Raw genomic sequence first — 17,960 nt, forward strand, 5'->3', positions numbered from 1 at the left:
CAGACGCGCAGGCTCAGCAGTTGTGGCTCACGGGCCCAGTTGCTCCACGGCATGTGGGATCTTCCCAGACCAGGGCTCGAACCCGTGTCCCCTGCATTAGCAGGCAGATTCTCAACCACTGCGCCACCAGGGAAGCCCTAAATTTTCTTTTTTGACAGGGATACTAGCTTGGTAGCTTAGGAGACAGCTCTAAACACAGCATTTATTTCAGGATTGCATTTGGCTGTCTCTCTTGAACTTTTTTTTTTTAAAAACAAAATGGAGAATGGCAAATAGGATGTCAGTAACAGGGTATGTATTCATAACTGGTCAGGGAAATAACTGAACCCCAAAGAGGACTAATTAATGCAACATTGATAACTGATGTACAGTTCTATAGTCCTACCACATAGACTGGGCCCTTTTCCTTGTCAATAACTGACAAAGGTTTGTTTAGTGTCTACTATGTACCAGGCATGGTGCTGAGTGTTAGAATTAACGCTGGATTACACATGCCATGAACTGTACTCAATACTTTATAATCTTATTTGATTCTCACAATAACCTTATTAGATAGGTATTGGTATCTCCGTATCATAGATGAGGAAACGGAAGGATGGAAAACTTAATTAGCCTGACCAAGGTTGGCCACATAGCTACTAAGTGGCAGTGCTGAGATACAAACCTTGGTCTGTTGACTCCTCTTCACTGCCAATTTTTTTTTTTAAATTAATGATTAGAACAAGAAAATGAATCAATAGGCATATAAAATGAATGCAGAAGAGATTGACGTGGGCACATGCTTAATGACAGAATTAGTGTCCAAAAGAATTTTAATGGGCTAGAGCAAATTTAATCAGAGAACATTTAACAGAGATGCACATGAGATCCTGAGCTTGGTTCCAAATATCCAGCTGCACAGGGCAATGTGGCTTAGCAGCTGCATAAGCTCAATGTGATTTAATAGTGTGACGTAGCGGCCCTAAAAGTGAATGAAAATGAATGCCACATTTGTATAAATCTAGTATTCCAAACAAGGAGACAGATTATTCTGTTTTATTAGGGAGCCTAATAGCTCTAGGCAGCACACCTTTGAAGGGGCATAGAGTTAGCCAGACTTGTGAAAGGACTCAGTATCATTTTTCTTTCATTCTTTTGACAAGTTCTTTTTTTCTTTATTTAAATATAGTTGATGTACAATATTATGTTAGTTTCAGGTGTACTACATAGTGATTTGACATTGGCATACACAATGAAATGATAATGATGAAATGATAAGTCTAGTAACTATCTGTTCCCATACGAAGTTATTAGAATCTTATTGTCCATATTCCTTACGCTGTAATTACATCCTTGTGGCTTATTTATTTTATAACTGGAGGTTTGTACCTCTTAATCCCCTTCACCTATTTTGAACATTGGGGTGCATATAACTTTTTGAATTACTGTTTTTGTTTTCTTTGGGTAAAAACCCAGAAGTGATTTGTTGGATCATATGGTAGTTCTATTTTTAATTTTTGAGGAACCTCCATACTGTTTTCCATAGTGGTTGCACCATTTTACTGTGCCACCAACAGTGCACGAATTTCCTGAAAAGTATTTTTTTTGAGTGCTTACTATGCACCAGGTATTGTGTTAGGCACTGAGAAAATCGAAGTTTATAAAACAGCCCTCTTGTAGTTTACATTCTTATTGGAGAGGAAAACAAAAACAAAACAAATGAATAAATGTATACCGTAGTGTCAGACTGTGATAAATCCTGGAAGAAAACAAAGCAGTATAAAGGGATAGAGAATAGGGCAGAGGTTATTTCAGATAATTTGGTCAGGGAAGTATCTCTGAAGAACTGTCATTTGATTAGAGACCTGGAATAACTAAGGGAGGGCATCATATATTGAAGAAGAAAATTCCATGCAGAGGGAAAAGAAGGTACAAAACCTTGAGGTGGGAGTTCGCTTCTTATGTTCTGGAAGGAACTCAAGGAAGCCATTGTGCTATGTTAGCAGACAATAATGCAGGAGGAAAAGCAGGACTCTGGGCGGTCACAGAGGTCAGGTGAATAAAGGATTGCAAGAAGGACAGAGGGACCAACAGGAGTAAGATGAGTAAGATGAGAATAGAGAACTGATCATTGGATTTGGACATGTGAGAGTTTGTTGCTCCTCATGAGAATTAATTGAAAGCGTCTGAAGACATCTAGTCGTGGAAAGAAAAGTCTTAGAGCAGTGTAATTGTGGACCATCTGAAGACCTCCTGAAATTAGATCTCTAGGGATATGGAGGCCTGGAATCTGCATTTTTAGCATTAGGAGTTTCTTCTTCACCTTAAAGTTTGAAAAGTATCTGCTTTGGAATATTTACAAAGTTGTTCTGCATCTCCACTGTCGGACTGATGAACAGTGGTTAAAAGTAGACAAATTTTTTTTTTAATTTAAATTTAATTTTATTTTTTAACATCTTTATTGGAGTATAATTGCTTTACAATGGTGTGTTAGTTTCTGCTGTATAAAAGTAGACAAATTTTTGCTATACATTAGATGGAACACTCAAATGCTGGCCATCTTAAAGAAGGAGTTGCTTATGACAGAAATAAGTTATCTCCCATTGAAGGAGAGACTGGTTAACTACTTTGGGAGGGGGAGATTATTTGGAGAGAATTTAAACATTGTATGGAATGGGAAGAGCGTTATACTAAGTAAAGTTGTAACTCCAAGGTCCCATTATTCTGAAATGTAAACAGCAAAACTGCTCCAAAGAGCCAGAGGAACACTGGCTCCAACTAGCTTTTTCTATGTCTTATTTGACTTCCAAAATGTAGGAAAAAGACCTTTCTATTTTGTTGAGTCCTAGGATTAGAGTTGTCAAGTGACCATAAAGCAACATCTATTAATTAAGGAAAAGGAGGGAATTAAAATCTTACTGAAAAATGGCAAGAGCAAAGAAATCTTAATAATTGAGAAAACATTGTATAAACATTAATGTTCCCATTACAACATATAGGAAAGTCCTGAAAGTCAATTCCCTTGCTGTTATTGGATTTATCATTATTATTATTATTATTGAATTAGGGCAAAAGGGTACGAAGTCAGAACAGATTATCTTGGATCTGTTAGTGAATGAGATGTTCCAAATTTTGTGTCACACAATAAGTGTGGTGGGTTTCTTTCCTCTGATCATAGCATTTCCTGTATGCCGCAGAGGCTGGGCTGTGGACCTCCTCGTTTGTTGAAGCATATGCACTATTGTTGAGCTCACCACACAGCTGTGGGGGGAAAACGTTGCTCACCCTAAGGTTATAACCCCCCTTCTCTAAATTACTGTTTACTGATGTGGGAGAAAAGGACTCCTGGCATAGCCCAATAATTACTCTTGGCACAGCTCAATAATTAATGAAGTGTTAGAAAGACACTGCTAAAGTTTGTGCATCTGCTATGGAGGGTGCGAAAGTACAAGAAACTCGCCTGCGTCGCCAAGTCAAAGACACACATGGCTTGGCCCGTCCTCCCAGGAGAGGACCTGGTGGGGAGTGAGCACAAGCGAATGAGTTAGTGAGGGAGAGAAGGGGACTCTTACTACCAAGCTGTTTCTACCTTACTGAGAATAGAGAAGCCCAAGGTGGTAGAGTTGTAATTTCTCAGACTTTTCTCCCCTGTGATTTATAGGTAGGTCCTTTAATTTGTGAAAAGAAATTTATATGCGGAAACAACCACTCTCCTTTCTCTATTGGTTATAATATAGTACTTGTTAAATCAGCAGTTTAAAATAATTTGATGATGATACTGCAACAAGGACAAATAATTACTGCCACTAGTGTGGTATTTATCTCCTGAAGTTTTCTGAGGTTGCAGGCTGGCATTTAGTCTAGTGAATAAGATATCAAGAGTGCTTTTTTAGCTGCAAAATTAACAAGGGAAGGAATAAATATTATTTTTCTCTCAAAGGACCCAGTTTGGAAAAAGCCCAAGGATTAACTCTTTGTGCCTCAGTCTGATTTCACAGTGTGTCACCTCTCACACTTGTCCTCATCAATCACTGACAAAGGACCAGGACTCAGACAAGCCTCTGGGCTTTCCCAGGAATCCCTGCTGCTTGGCTGCAAAGTCAGGTCCAGGCCAAGGGTTTCTGAAACACAGCTCAGGTACAAGCTGACTCTAGCTTCAAGCCAGTTTCTTTAAGCAAAAGGTCTTTGCTAATATGTGGAACAGAAAAGAATGTTGGGAGAATGAGTTGGTGTCTTTTCATTCTCCCTCTTCCTCTGTCCTCCCCTCTCCCATCCCTAAGTTTTGTAAGTTCTAGTTCAGACTAAAAGGAAGACATTTGACAAATTCTGTTTTATTAACTCTACTCTAGTTTGGTTGATGATACATTGAATATTATTTTCTCTTTTCCTTTTTTTTTTTCCAGTGTTGTGTATATAAATTTCTTAATGGTCACAATTTCTCTATGTGACAGCTAAGGGGGAGTATAGGGCAAGGAGTAAACCTTAAAGAATTAAGGTGCAGGCTACCCTATTTTTTTCCCCTCCTCTTTGATATGAAACTGGTTACAGGCACATTTTTTTAAACCTCTCAGCAGGAATTGCAAAGTTTTCCTGGTCATCACCTAGCAACAAAACCCAGCAAAACATTCGCAAAGCAGTTTTTGCAATGCAGCCATCACTGACTGGCAGAACTGACTCGTGGAAGGCTGAATTTGTAATGGAGGCGAATTGAATGCTTTCTTCTTTATTCAAGTAGAATGCTGAGATGTGCAGTCTGGATCCTGTTTGAACCAAATTAATGTACATTAAAGAATAAACCATAATGCCCATTGTGAATAGGAGGTCAGAATGATTCAACAGAATTTGATGATGAGCCAGTTCTTATTGAAACTATTTAAATTGAACTTTGAAAGTAGTTGTTTTAAATAAAGCAATCTGAGATTGATATAACTATCCCTTTATTAGATAAAATATCCTGAGGACCTTTGGGTAGTATAAGAAACCTTAAGTCTATTGGGCAATAAGTTCAGAATTCAACTGAAGATTACTTAGCCTCTTCCCTGAAAATAATGATAAAAATTCCCCTTCAGAAGGACAGGAAATCTGCTTTGTCTGGCTTTGACTTCTACTCAGAGTTAGCAGCCAGGCATAATGTCTGTTACCATTAAGAAAATATGCTACTCTGGAACTTGGTTATAATACCCATCTGAAGGTCCATGCTGTAGGTCTTTTTCTTTAGACGTATAAGAATCTTACAACAAGATCCTTTTGCTTTGTCATGTACTTTAGAACCAAAATATTGGATGCAAACACATTTTGTTTCAATTATTTTTTTCTGTAGTAGCTATATGTGGAGACTCAAATATATCAAGTCAACGATTTGAGTTTTAATACTCAGGGCCTTCTGAATGCCTATCTCCTTTGATAACAGAGGAAGTTTTTTAGCTCAGTATTTCAGGCAGATAGCAAAAGGATTTGTTGAATGTGACAGAATCCTCACTCTCCAACGAGAATTCTACAAAGTTTGTTTCACATATGTACAATATGTGATGGAGGCTATAGAGTATGTTCTCATATCAGGATTCAGCTTTTGATCACTGAGGAACTAGTGAGACTAGTAACCTGTGGGGAAATTGTTGTGATCCCGTTTAGATTCTCTTCCTTGTGTCCCATAGTCTGGTTGTCGTCCAGGGTGCCAACTTAGCTTTCTGTCCATTATTGCTAATGACAGAATTTTTCTGTACACTTGCCCATGTCCTTGCACAAAATGGAGCTGTTAAGTACTGAGTCCTTTCCAGTTGATTTGTGTAAAAGTCTTTGCTTCCCTCCATTATGCTCTGTGAAATGTTGGCTATCATTTGTCCATCTCTCTTTAGGCTGAACTCCCTTTGACAGTTTTCTCTCTTGTCACAATCAGCCCTTCTGTGGCTATGGGAACAATGTGGTAAATCCTTGTTGCACAAAGCAAAGTATGGTCTGCATCAGCACCTGGGGACTTGTTATATATATGGAATCTCAGACTCTACCTAAGAACTACTGAGTTAGAATATGCATTTTAAGAAGTTGCCCAGGTGATTCACATGCACACTGAAGTTTAAGGAAGATTGTAAATCTTTTCGATTCAACAATTTGCTTCCTGCTAGGAGTGCTAGTTGAAAATGGATCTTCCTTTTGATACTTCCTCTAAAACAGCATTAAACACTCCCTACTCTCAACAGTACTGAGGTAAAATTAGAGGCTGAACCATACAAGTAACAAGGAGATGTGAGCAAAGATGTAGAGACTGCCCATATGTTAACTGGCACACACAGGACAAACCAATGGCTCCACATGACCCAGCAGACTATCAGATAGTTTACTCTGTACCCATTTTAGCGATAATTCTACATTTTGTCTTATATTGTAGTTATTTTTATATATGACAATTCTCTTGCTAGATGAAAAATTTCTGGAGGCAGTATATGTTTATATGCTTAAATATAAGTACTCATATTTATCCCCTTCACATCCCTAGCCCAGGGCTTTCACAATAATAGGAACTCAACAAATGATGGCTGCATCGAATTGGTAACATATCCAGTAGATGCAGTATGTTTAAAAAGGTTACAACCTCGCTCTTTCTAGGGAAATTGCATAGGAACTCAATAATGACCTAACACAGAGCACTGAGGGGCAAGTGTGCCTTAGTGACCCTAGGCATTTGGGTCACATTGCAAATGGTACAGTCTGGTTGAAATTAATCCTGTCTATTACCAAATAGGCCAGGTCCTCAAGTCAGTTATGAAAAGTGACATAATTTGGGGGCATCCTTTTGATTTTGGGCCTAGATTGGCTTCTTATAATACTAGTTACCAAAAACGTGTAGAGTTTTCAGTAGACTTATTGATTGTAGAAAACTTCTAAAATTTAATCCAATTCAGATTTTCCAATTCCTGGTTTATCCAATAGATTATACAGATGAAGTGCTGACATTTTGGGAGTATGAATTGGCCTACTTATATTTATATGAAGTTTTACAAAGTTTGTGAAGGGTAACACAACTCAGCCACAGTGCTCTCACATCCAGGTTTATGTGATATATTGGCAATTTGAATTGGTAGTGGAAAAATTGGAAATGAAAATTCTGTCATGTGCAATATTAGGAACCCACATTGGGGAGAAGAAACTAAGCATAAACAGGCAAATTGGTTTCACCTCAAGGTAAAAAGCAAGAGGTAGGATAAAAATTACAGGTTTATACAAATTACTGCATACATCACCCTGAAAAATACAGGCGACCAGATGGGAATTTTTATCCTGTTTTCATGAAGTATAAGTTTCTTTTAAAGGAAGGGTTGTAATTACAAAAAGGAGTAGTTAATAACGTGTAAAAGCTGCACTAGTTTCAGCAGCACGAAATTTCATTTATAGCTAAAGGCAAGTTTGTCACTTAATTAGTAATTCTGACACAGGTAAAGGGGAAGACAGCTGCTTTTCTAGGCATTTTATGCTTCACTGGTCCCCGGTAACCAGATGGCATTGTTGTTGCTGATGGATGAACTAGAGAAGATGTGGGAGAGGGTCCACCCCACCCCCCAACCCCAACTCCTTGAAATAACAAGCTTGGATTAGAAATCTCGCAAGGAGTAGGCTTTCTTCTGTGGTCACTTGGCCAGGGTGCAATGGGGAACAGTGTTGGAGCTGAACCAGTAACTGAGCCTTCTACCCTCCTCACAACTTGTCTGGGGAGACCCTGAAGTTGGTAGGTAAATGAGCAGCTGCACATACTAGCTTGCTTTCTTTTGTTTAGAAAAAGTCCCAATTACAGAATTATTCAATAATATTACACAGATTTTTAAAACTAAAAGAAATCCCATCTATTTGTCTAGCATTTTGGAGTTTTCCACTTGCTTTTTCATCTATTATTTTACCAAACCCTCACATTAACTTTGTGGAGAAAGGCAGGAGTGGGACTATTATTTCCATTTGTCAGATTGAGAAACTGAGGTTCAGAAAGGTGGATTTAGTTCATCAAAGTTTGCAAAGCTAGTTACAAATCTAGGACTGAAATCTAGTCTTTAGATCCCCATAATTAGTGCTTCCTAACTAATGCAAACATAAACAGGCAACAAGTAGATGAAATGATGATCAATCTCACTAGTAATCAGGAAAAAACAAATTAATGTATCAAAACTTTTATCATCAATTTGGTAAAAATTAAGAAAATTAATATTCACTGTTGGCAAATATATAGAGAAACACACTGGTGTTGTTATAAATAGGTGCAGCTTAGAAAATATTCAGTCTTTAACATAACAATTCCACTTCTAGTAATCTATCCTACAGAAAAACACATTTGTACATAAAGATGTATGTACACTGATGCTGATTGTTTCTATTAATAAAAAACTGCAAACAACTTTAAAGCCGCTAATTTGGAGATTATTAAATAAATATGGCATATATATCATGAAATATAATAAAACTATTTTAGAAAGGATGGATGTACATGTACTGATACACAAGAACTCCCAGACATATTAATAAGTAAATAAAGCAAAATGCACAACACATACCATTTGTTTTTTTAAAAAACAATGTATGTGCACACACATCTGCATAGGAAAAAAGGTTTGTGAGAGCACAGACCAAACCGAAAATAGTGATTACCTATGGTGAGAAGAGTGATATTGTGGGATGGGCAGATAAAGAGGAAATTTTACACTTGGTCTCTATATTTCTATATTAGTAGACTCTTTTAAAAGAATTTATTTATGCATTATTATAAAATTAAGAACATTTAAAAAGAAAAGTTAAAGTTCCCAGGGCTGCCTTCATTTCCTGCATCCTAGATAGCTGCCTCTCCTATACTGTCTGATTAGTAGAGCCATTCCTGAGTCTGAGCTGGAGCTCAGCAAGATGTCTCCACCTTGCATCTCCAATATCTTTAGGTAGGGGAAGGGCCTGAAATTGACCTTTCAGGATCATCTAGGTAGACTTTCTATCCTTGCACATGATGGATCCTTACCAACTGAGATACATAGTTTCATGCTGATTTTCTTTTAACCTTTGCTAGACCAATGGTTTCAAAATACTTTTGGCAACACATTATATTCAGAAGCACAATGCATGAGAAGGCAAAAGTAGAGCTCTTTTGGTTGAAGTTGAGGAGGGTGGAGGCATCTTTTCAACCTCATTACTTCTCCCTACTGAACTCCAAAAAACTGCCTCCAAAAAACTCCTAGGTCTCCATGACGAATCACTGACACCATGTCATTTTATAAAGAAACAGGAGTCCAGCGAAGTGAAGTTCTTCAGCTGAGATTATACAAATGCTCAATGTAGAGCCTGTCTTTGAATCCAGATATCCTGAGTCCAATTTCTATTGGCCTTCCCAAATAGGGAAAGGTGCTTCACCTTTTAGGCAGCTCCAATTAGCTTTGTCTTTCCAGACTTTTTCAAAATAGCAAATAGCATCTCTACAAATGTTTCATTTTCCTCCTTGCTTCCTCCTAATACCACATTTCATCTTTGCCTCTTCCGTGATCATTTTCTTCTATTCTGATCTTATAGAGGTGCTTCCTTGCAAAGATAACAGATAGGAATATAATAGAAGCCTCTCATAGTGTTAAATAGGTAAGGGTTGAAAGTTTTTAAAGGATTTTCTGTTAGTCACGGGCTAGTGAACGAGGCTAGTCACAGTTGAGACATTGCTTAGAATCTGTTCATCAATAGCAGGCTTCACACACACACACACACACACACACACACACACACACACACACACACACCTCCACTGAAAGCATTTAGTGACTCTGTTATCAGCAGGTCTTATTCCTTCTGACCAAAGAAATCATAAACTACTTATGTTCTAGTTTTCACAACCTTTTATAAATGTTAAAATAGATTTTTATCTATTTATTTTTTTGGTGCACACTTCTCAAATACTCTCTATGATTAACTTAAATTGCTTTTTTTCAGAAAACATAGTTTTAAATATTTCTAGTATATTTGAAACAATAAGACACTTTTCCACTTAAAAACTTGACTTTGGGGTTTGGGGAGAACCAGTAAATAACATCTGTTTATCAGCCCATCTGGGTCTGGAATCAGCAGAGAAAAAGACATAGGACATAAACAAATGGGACCTCAAAACATCAACTTTAATACTGACAAAATATGATTGAAAGACATGCCTTTGGGTGCAGTGGGCCTCCTAATAATTCACCCAAATTAAGTTTATCCAGCTAGTCACTAACACAGTAGGCCTTTACTGTGGAGGTGGGGGACAGAGGGGTGCAGAGGAAACAGCCTGCATATTAGAAAAGGAGAGCAACTGTATTTTCTCTGGTGTTAGGCAGCAATGTCTGTGACTGAAATTCAATTACGATTAACTTTTTTTTTTTAATTCACACTTTTATTTTATTTTACTTAAAAAAAAATTCTTTTGGCCATGCAGCGTGGCACGTAGGCTCTTACTGATAGTTCCCTGTCCAGGGATCAAACCCGTGCCCCTTGCAGTTGATGTGTGGAGTCTTAACCACTGGACTGCCAGGGAAGTACCTGATTAACTTCTTAATTACTTTATCTCAAAGAGCTCCACTGGGTAGATACTACAAAGTAAAGTTCAGTTTCTTTATACTATTTTACTTTAGGAGATGAGAAGGTAAAACTTAGTGTCCTGTAACTTGTGCGTTTTGAAATATCCAGATGGTGGTCATGCTATTCTGCATTGAGCCATAATGATCCGGTGCTTAACATCAAGAGCTGGGGTTTGGAAAACTTGTCAGTGTGCAAACCTCACAGTCCTAGTGTTGGTGAATGAGGCCAACGAGCCTTTAACTAGATTAACTGGTTAGGCCATGCTCATCCACGTTTACTAATTTTCACTCACATTGGAACTATGGGTGAGTCACAGGTTTACAGTGATGCTTTCAGCCTATTTTCTGGTTGATAAGCAAATTATTTCACATAGTAAACTACCCTTAAACATCATGAAAGTCAATTTTTTAAACAATTAGAAAAAAGAAATTCTAAGACCAGGATTTGATCTGTACTGAGTGTCCTAAAATGCTCCATTAGGGCTTCCCTGGTGGTGCAGTGGTTGAGAGTCTGCCCGCCAATGCAGAGGACACGGGTTCGAGCCCTGGTCTGGGAAGACCCCACATGCCGCGGAGCAACTAGGCCCGTGAGCCACAACTACTGAGCCTGCGCATCCGGAGCCTGTGCTCCGCAACAAGAGAGGCCGCGACAGTGAGAAGCCCGCGCACTGCGATGAAGAGTGGCCCCCCGCTTGCCGCAACTGGAGAAAGCCCTCGCACAGAAACGAAGACCCAACACAGCCAAAAATAAATAAATAAATAAATTAAAAAAAATAAATAAATAAAACAAGGCTTCCTAACTCATTAAAAAAAAAAAAATGCTCCATTAACTATGGTTGCCTTGGTTAAAACAAGATAATCCCTTTAAAATGAGAATGCTTAATAACACTAGTTTTACTTTATCAATCTTTCCTCCCCCCAGGCTTACTGAGGTATAATTGACATACAGCACTATATAACTTTAAGATGTACAAAATAGTGATCTGACTTATATATATTGTAAAATGATTACCATACCATATAAGTATTATCATTATTACGATCATCATTATGCTTTATTAAGTGCCCCTTGCTGGTCTTTGGGAGTAAAGAATAAGACCAACAACATCACTGTACTGTACTGGACACATGGCCAGTAGATAGAGAATATAGTTCCAACTCTAACACTGGCCTTTCTAGAACCCGGTTTTCTAACCTACAAAATAGTGGAGTTTGACTAGATCAATTTTACTTAATCTGGTTTATTTGAACCTCTAAAACTTCATAAAGGAACTCTCCCCAGTTTCTCATGGGGATCATTTTCAGTATTTCATAAAGTCTAAATGAAATGGCATATTTATATTAGATGAGGCCCTAAAAATGAATTAATGCATTGGCCATCTAATTAATTACATAACTTCATTAATTTAAAATATTGGTGATTAACTATGCTCTTTACTGTATTGTATATTATAGTTTTATATGAATAAAAGTGAAGAAATAATCTATTACTTAATAAATAAAATCTCCCAGGAAGAAAAATTCAAAACAGAAACCACATGGAATGTTGAAGTGTTTCTTGGTAATGAAAATTTGGGAATCTCTGGTCTATAAAATCCTTAGGCATCTCCTAAGAGGATCCTTAATGATCCCTGACTTCTAGTATTCATGCCCTTATGCAATCCCCTCCTCTTGAGTGTGGTCTGGATTTACTGACTCCCTCCTAGTGAATAGAATATGGCAGAGGTGATGGGATGTCACTTCTGAGATTAGGTTATGTAAAGATTTTGGTTTCTATTTTGCAGGCTCTCTTTCAGATCATTTGCTCTGGGGAAAGGCAGCTGCCATGTCATAAGGCAACCCTGTGTAGGGACTCACACGAGTGAGTTTGGAAGCAGTTCTGAGGCCTGCCAATAGCCATGTGAGTGAGCTTGGAAGCTGATCCTCCCACAGTCAGGTCTTGAGATTTTGGTAGCCCCAGCTACACCTTGGTTGTAGCCTCATGAGAGACCCTGAGAGCAGAACTACCCAGCTATAAGCCACTCCCAGATTCCTGACCCATAGAAACTGAGATAACAGATATTTGTTTCCAGTCTCTAAATTCGGGATATCCTGTTACACAACAATAGATAGCTAGTATGGACCTTTCACCTTTTCCTGTTTTAATTTCCAAATACTTTAAAGAGATTTAAAACGTAATAGAAAGACAGATAATATAAAGAGAGATGGTCACTACTAAAAGTGGGGAAAATAAAGGAGAACAAACAGGAATAGGAAATATCAGACAGGCAAAGGGAACAACTGCCCTTGAATACTACAGAACGCTCTCCTGACTTCTAAAGAACTTGAATGAGTACAGCAACTCATCATTATCTTTTGTGAAGAGTGAGAGTTATTTTTACTTCTGAGATAGTTGGGTGGGGATTGTGGTGGTAGTCACAAAGAGCCTCTCTCCCTTCCTGCATCCCCCCAAAGTCAGAACTTTGGCCTTGGAGTTTCTCATTTAGTTTTCCTTCAAGGGTCACCACCTCAGTATATATACAAAATATTGGCTATGTTTTCTTCATTATTAGTATGAGCATTACAAAAGATGATAGATGAAGAGCAAAAACAAAAAAGTTCTGTGAATTTAAAACAGAAGTCTCCATTTCTTTAATTTTTAAATTATGTTTATTATGCATTTTTAGCCTTTATTTAGAAAATACATGAAGGAGTAGGAAAAAGAGAAGGAAAGGGTAATTTTTAAAAAGTAAAAGAGAGGAAAAAGTAAAGAGAAGGCGGGGAAGATTTCCAGTCAGGATGGCTGAATGAGTTTCTACTCACTTCACTCCAAATATGGAGCAATGGTAGATAGAATGTGAAAACAGAAAACCGTAGAGAGAGGTACTGATGAAAACTCAAGATAAATATCACTGTAGACCAGTGGGGGGCTGATTTCACAAGCCTGGACACTCCAGACCTAGAAATAAGCAGTGGTATTAGGAGTCCTGTGGGGAAATGATTCCATGAAATAAGCAGTCAGAGTAAGACTAACAGTTTTAACTGAGGGACTAGATTGGGAAGTCCCCTTCTTGATCACTACCAGGGGCTCCGGCTTTAGCAGGTGTCAGGTTCCAGGAAGGTGGGGAGTGGTTTAGTGAGAGGAGGGTAGCACAAAGGAAATCTATTTATCACTTGTTTATCACTATTAGAGAAGAGCTCTAAAATGTAATTGTACAACAATTCTGGACTAGGAGCTTGGGAGGCAGGTGGAGGCAAACCTCAGAACTGCTAGATGAGGATGGGTAAATACAAGGGCAGAGAGAGAGACAGAGAGAAAGAGAGAGAGAGTGAAAGAACCATTAAAATATCAAGAGCCGTTTGTTAAACTTTTGTTATATAGAAGGCACATAAAATGATTTATAAACAGAATATATGACTCATGCATCATCTCAAGAACTCTATGAGGTAATCAGTATTTTAATTTTTCTTATTGTTGTTATTGTTATTTTTATTATCCCATTGTACAAATGAGGAAACCAAGCCACAGAGAGGCTAAATAAATTGCCAGGATCACTTGGCCAATGAGTGGCTGACCTTAAATATGAACCCAGGAAGTCTAAGCCCAGAGCACATATGCTAATCACTTCACTATTCTTTCCTGAATGCAAAATTCACTTAAAATCTTCCTACTCAAATGAACCTACATACTATATTCCAAACACAAATAAATCAAATTCTATGAAAGGCAGGAAAATAACTAATTGAAACATGAATTCAATACAGATGGAATTAGTGTGACAAAGATTTTAAAATAAATATGGGGCTTCCCTGGTGGCGCAGTGGTTGAGAATCTGCCTGCCAATGCAGGGGACACGGGTTCGAGCCCTGGTCTGGGAGGATCCCACATACCGAGGAGCAACTAGGCCTGTGAGCCACAACTACTGAGCCTGCGCGTCTGGAGCCTGTGCTCCGCAACAAGAGAGGCCGCGATAGTGAGAGGCCTGCGCCCTGCGATGAAGAGTGGCCCCCGCTTGCCACAACTAGAGAAAGCCCTCTCACAGAAACGAAGACCCAACACAGCCAAAAAAAAAAAAAAAAAAAAATATGTTTAGGATAGTTAAAGAGATAAGTGAAAAAATAACATATTTTTACAAAAGCAAGAAATTTTGAAATGAATGGAACAGGTGGATAGGAAAAGAGGTTGATTAGAAATCTTGGAACTAAAAAACATAGTCATGAGGCCCCACTCTTTTTTTTTTTTTTAACTGGAGTATAATTGCTTTACAATGTTGTGTTAGTTTCTGCTGTACAATGAAGTGAATCAGCTATATGTATACATATATCCCCTCCCTCTTGGACCTCCCTCCCACCCCCCCACCCCCATCCCACCCATCTAGGTCATCAGAGAGTGCCGAGCTGAGCTTCCTGTGCTTTACAGCAGGAGTCATGACCCCACTCTTAATCCATAGTTGAGTAACTGTAGCTGGATTTACCCTCTCACTGTATACAGCTAGAAAACTGGACAAAGTATATAAAATTATTGTTCTCAGATATTAGACAATAGGCAACATAGGAATACGATACCTGAGAGGAGGGAAACAGATGAAGTTTGCTTGATGATCACATTGGCTTTCTTCCTAGGGGCACTTTATTTACATTCTATGGCACAGAAATGGGGAACTTAAAAAGAGCACAGCAGTCTCACTGAATTGAGGAGACAGAGATCAAAGTTTCAGGAGTTTGAAGCAGCTGGAATTCACAGAGCAGAGTATAGAGAGGCAAGAAGTGTGCAGAGAAAGAGCTCCAGAGATCTGTGTATGAGCCCCTTTGAGCCTGGTTGAATGACAAGCTACATATTCGTAGCATGAGAATCTATGAAGATGGACAAAGAAGAATTACTACGGAAATATCAACTATAAGGAAGATATAATAGGGGCTAGGAAACATTTGAGTGGAGGCAGGCAGAGCAGAGAGATTTCCTTGAACAGCCAGGGAATTTAATAGTGATTTCAAAAGGGTTGCACCTTAATACTAGGGCTAAGTAGCTTTACAACAATGGCTACTCTAGACCCACCCTAGAAAGCCTAAAAACAAGCCTTAAAAGGACCAGGCTTGTCTGCAAGTTATATAACTGCCTGACAAAACAAGACTCAATACTCTTTAAAGGAAGAGAAAAAAATCCAGACACTCAACATGACAAATAAAAAAATTTGTCTAGTCATCAAATATGACTACACATGCAAAGAAACAGGAAATGTGGCCCATAACCAGAAAAAGAATCAGTTAATAGAATAGATCCAGAAAAGACAGAGATGAGGACATTAGCTGACAAGGATGTTTAAAAAGCTATTATAAATACATTCAAAAACTTAAATTAAAACATGAAAATGTGAAAATAATAAAAGAAATTGACAATGGAGAAAAGACAGTCTCTTTAATAAGTCGTGCTGGGAAAACTGGACAGCTACATGTGAAAGAATGAAATTAGAATGTTCTCTAACACCATATACAAAAATAAACTCAAAATAGATTAAAGACCTAAATGTAAGACCAGCTACTATAAAACTCCTAGAGGAAAACACAGGCAGAACAAACACTCTTTGACGTAAATCGCGGCAATATTTTTTTGGATATGTCTCCTAGAGTAATGGAGATAAAAACAAAAATAAACAAATGGGACCGAATTAAACTTAAAAGCTTTTGCACAGCAAAGGAAACTATCAAGAGAACAAAAAGACAACCTATGGACTGGGAGAAAATATTTGCAAATGATGTGATAGACAAGGGATTTATTTCTAGAATATACAAACAGCTCATACAGCTTAATATCAAAAAAACCCAACAACCCAATAAAAAAAATGGGCCGAAAACCTAAACAGACATTTCTCCAAAGAAGACTTACAGATGGCCAACAGACACATGAAAAGATGCTCAACATCACTAATTATTAGAGCAATGCAAATCAAAACTACAGTGAGGTATCACCTCACACCAGTCAGAATGGCCATGATTATAAAAAGTCTAGAAATTACAAATGCTGGAGAGGGTGTGGAGAAAAAGGAACCCTCCTACACTGTTCGTGGGAATGTAAATTGGTTACAGCCACTATGGAAAACAGTATGGAGGTTCCTTAAAAAAATTAAAAATAGAGTTACCATATGATCCTACAATTCCACTCTTGGGCATACATCTGCAGAAAACTCTAACTCAAAAAGATGTATTCACTCCAATGTTCATAGCAGCACTATTTACAATAGCCAAGACACAGAGGCAACCTAAGTGTCCATCCACAGATGAATGGATAAAGATGTGGTATACATACACAATGGAATATTACTCAGCCATAAAAAAATGAAATAATGCCATTTGTAGCAACATGGATGGACCCAGAGATTATCATATTAAGTGAAGTAAATCAGACAGAGAAAAACAAATATCATATGATATCACTTACACGTGGAATCTAAAAAAATGAGACAAATGAACTTTTTTGGCCTAACTGTATGACATGTGGGATCTTAGTTCCCCAACCAGGGATTGAACCCACCCCCTGCAGTGGAAGCATAGAGTCTTACCCACTGGACCGCCAGGGAAGTCCTGATACAAATGAACTTATTTACAAACAGAAATAGACTCACAGACATAGAGAACATACTTACTGTTACTAAAGGGGAAAGGTGGGGGAGAGATAAATTAGGAGTTTGGGATTAACATATACACACTACTATATATAAAATAGATAAACAACAAGGACTTATATATGTCTGAATTACTTTGCTGTACACCTGAAACTAACACAACATTGCAAATTAACTATACGTCAATAAAAATATTGGTTTAAAAAAAGAATAAATGCATCAACTATAAAATTGAAAAAAAAGAATATATTGTACAACACGGGGACTATAGCCAATATTTTTTAATAACTATAAACGAAGTGTACACTTTGTTATACAGCAGAAACTAACATAACAATGTAAACCAATTATACTCCAGTAAAGATGTTAAAAAAAAAAACTATAAATGAAGTGTAACCTTTAAAAAATTGTGAATCACTATATTGCAAACCTATAACATATAATATTTTATACCAACTGTACTTCAATTAAAAAAATAATAATCCTCTTAGAGGAAAACATAGGAAGAACACTCTGACATAAATCACAGCAAGATCCTTTTTGACCTACCTCCTAGAGAAATGGAAATAAAAACAAAAATAAACAAATGGGAGCTAATGAAACTTAATAGCTTTTGCACAGCAAAGGAAACCATAAACAAGACGAAAAGACAACCCTCAGAATGGGAGAAAATATTTGCAAGCGAAGCAATTGACAAAGGATTAATCTCCAAAATATACAAGCAGCTCATTATCAAAAAAACAAAAAACCCAATCTAAAAATGGGCAGAAGACCTAAATAGACATTTCTCCAAAGAAGATATACAGATTGCCAACAAACACAT

This window comes from Balaenoptera borealis, assembly GCF_965194805.1.
Source record: "Balaenoptera borealis genome assembly, chromosome: 5".
In the NCBI taxonomy this organism is placed as follows: Eukaryota; Metazoa; Chordata; class Mammalia; order Artiodactyla; family Balaenopteridae; genus Balaenoptera; species Balaenoptera borealis.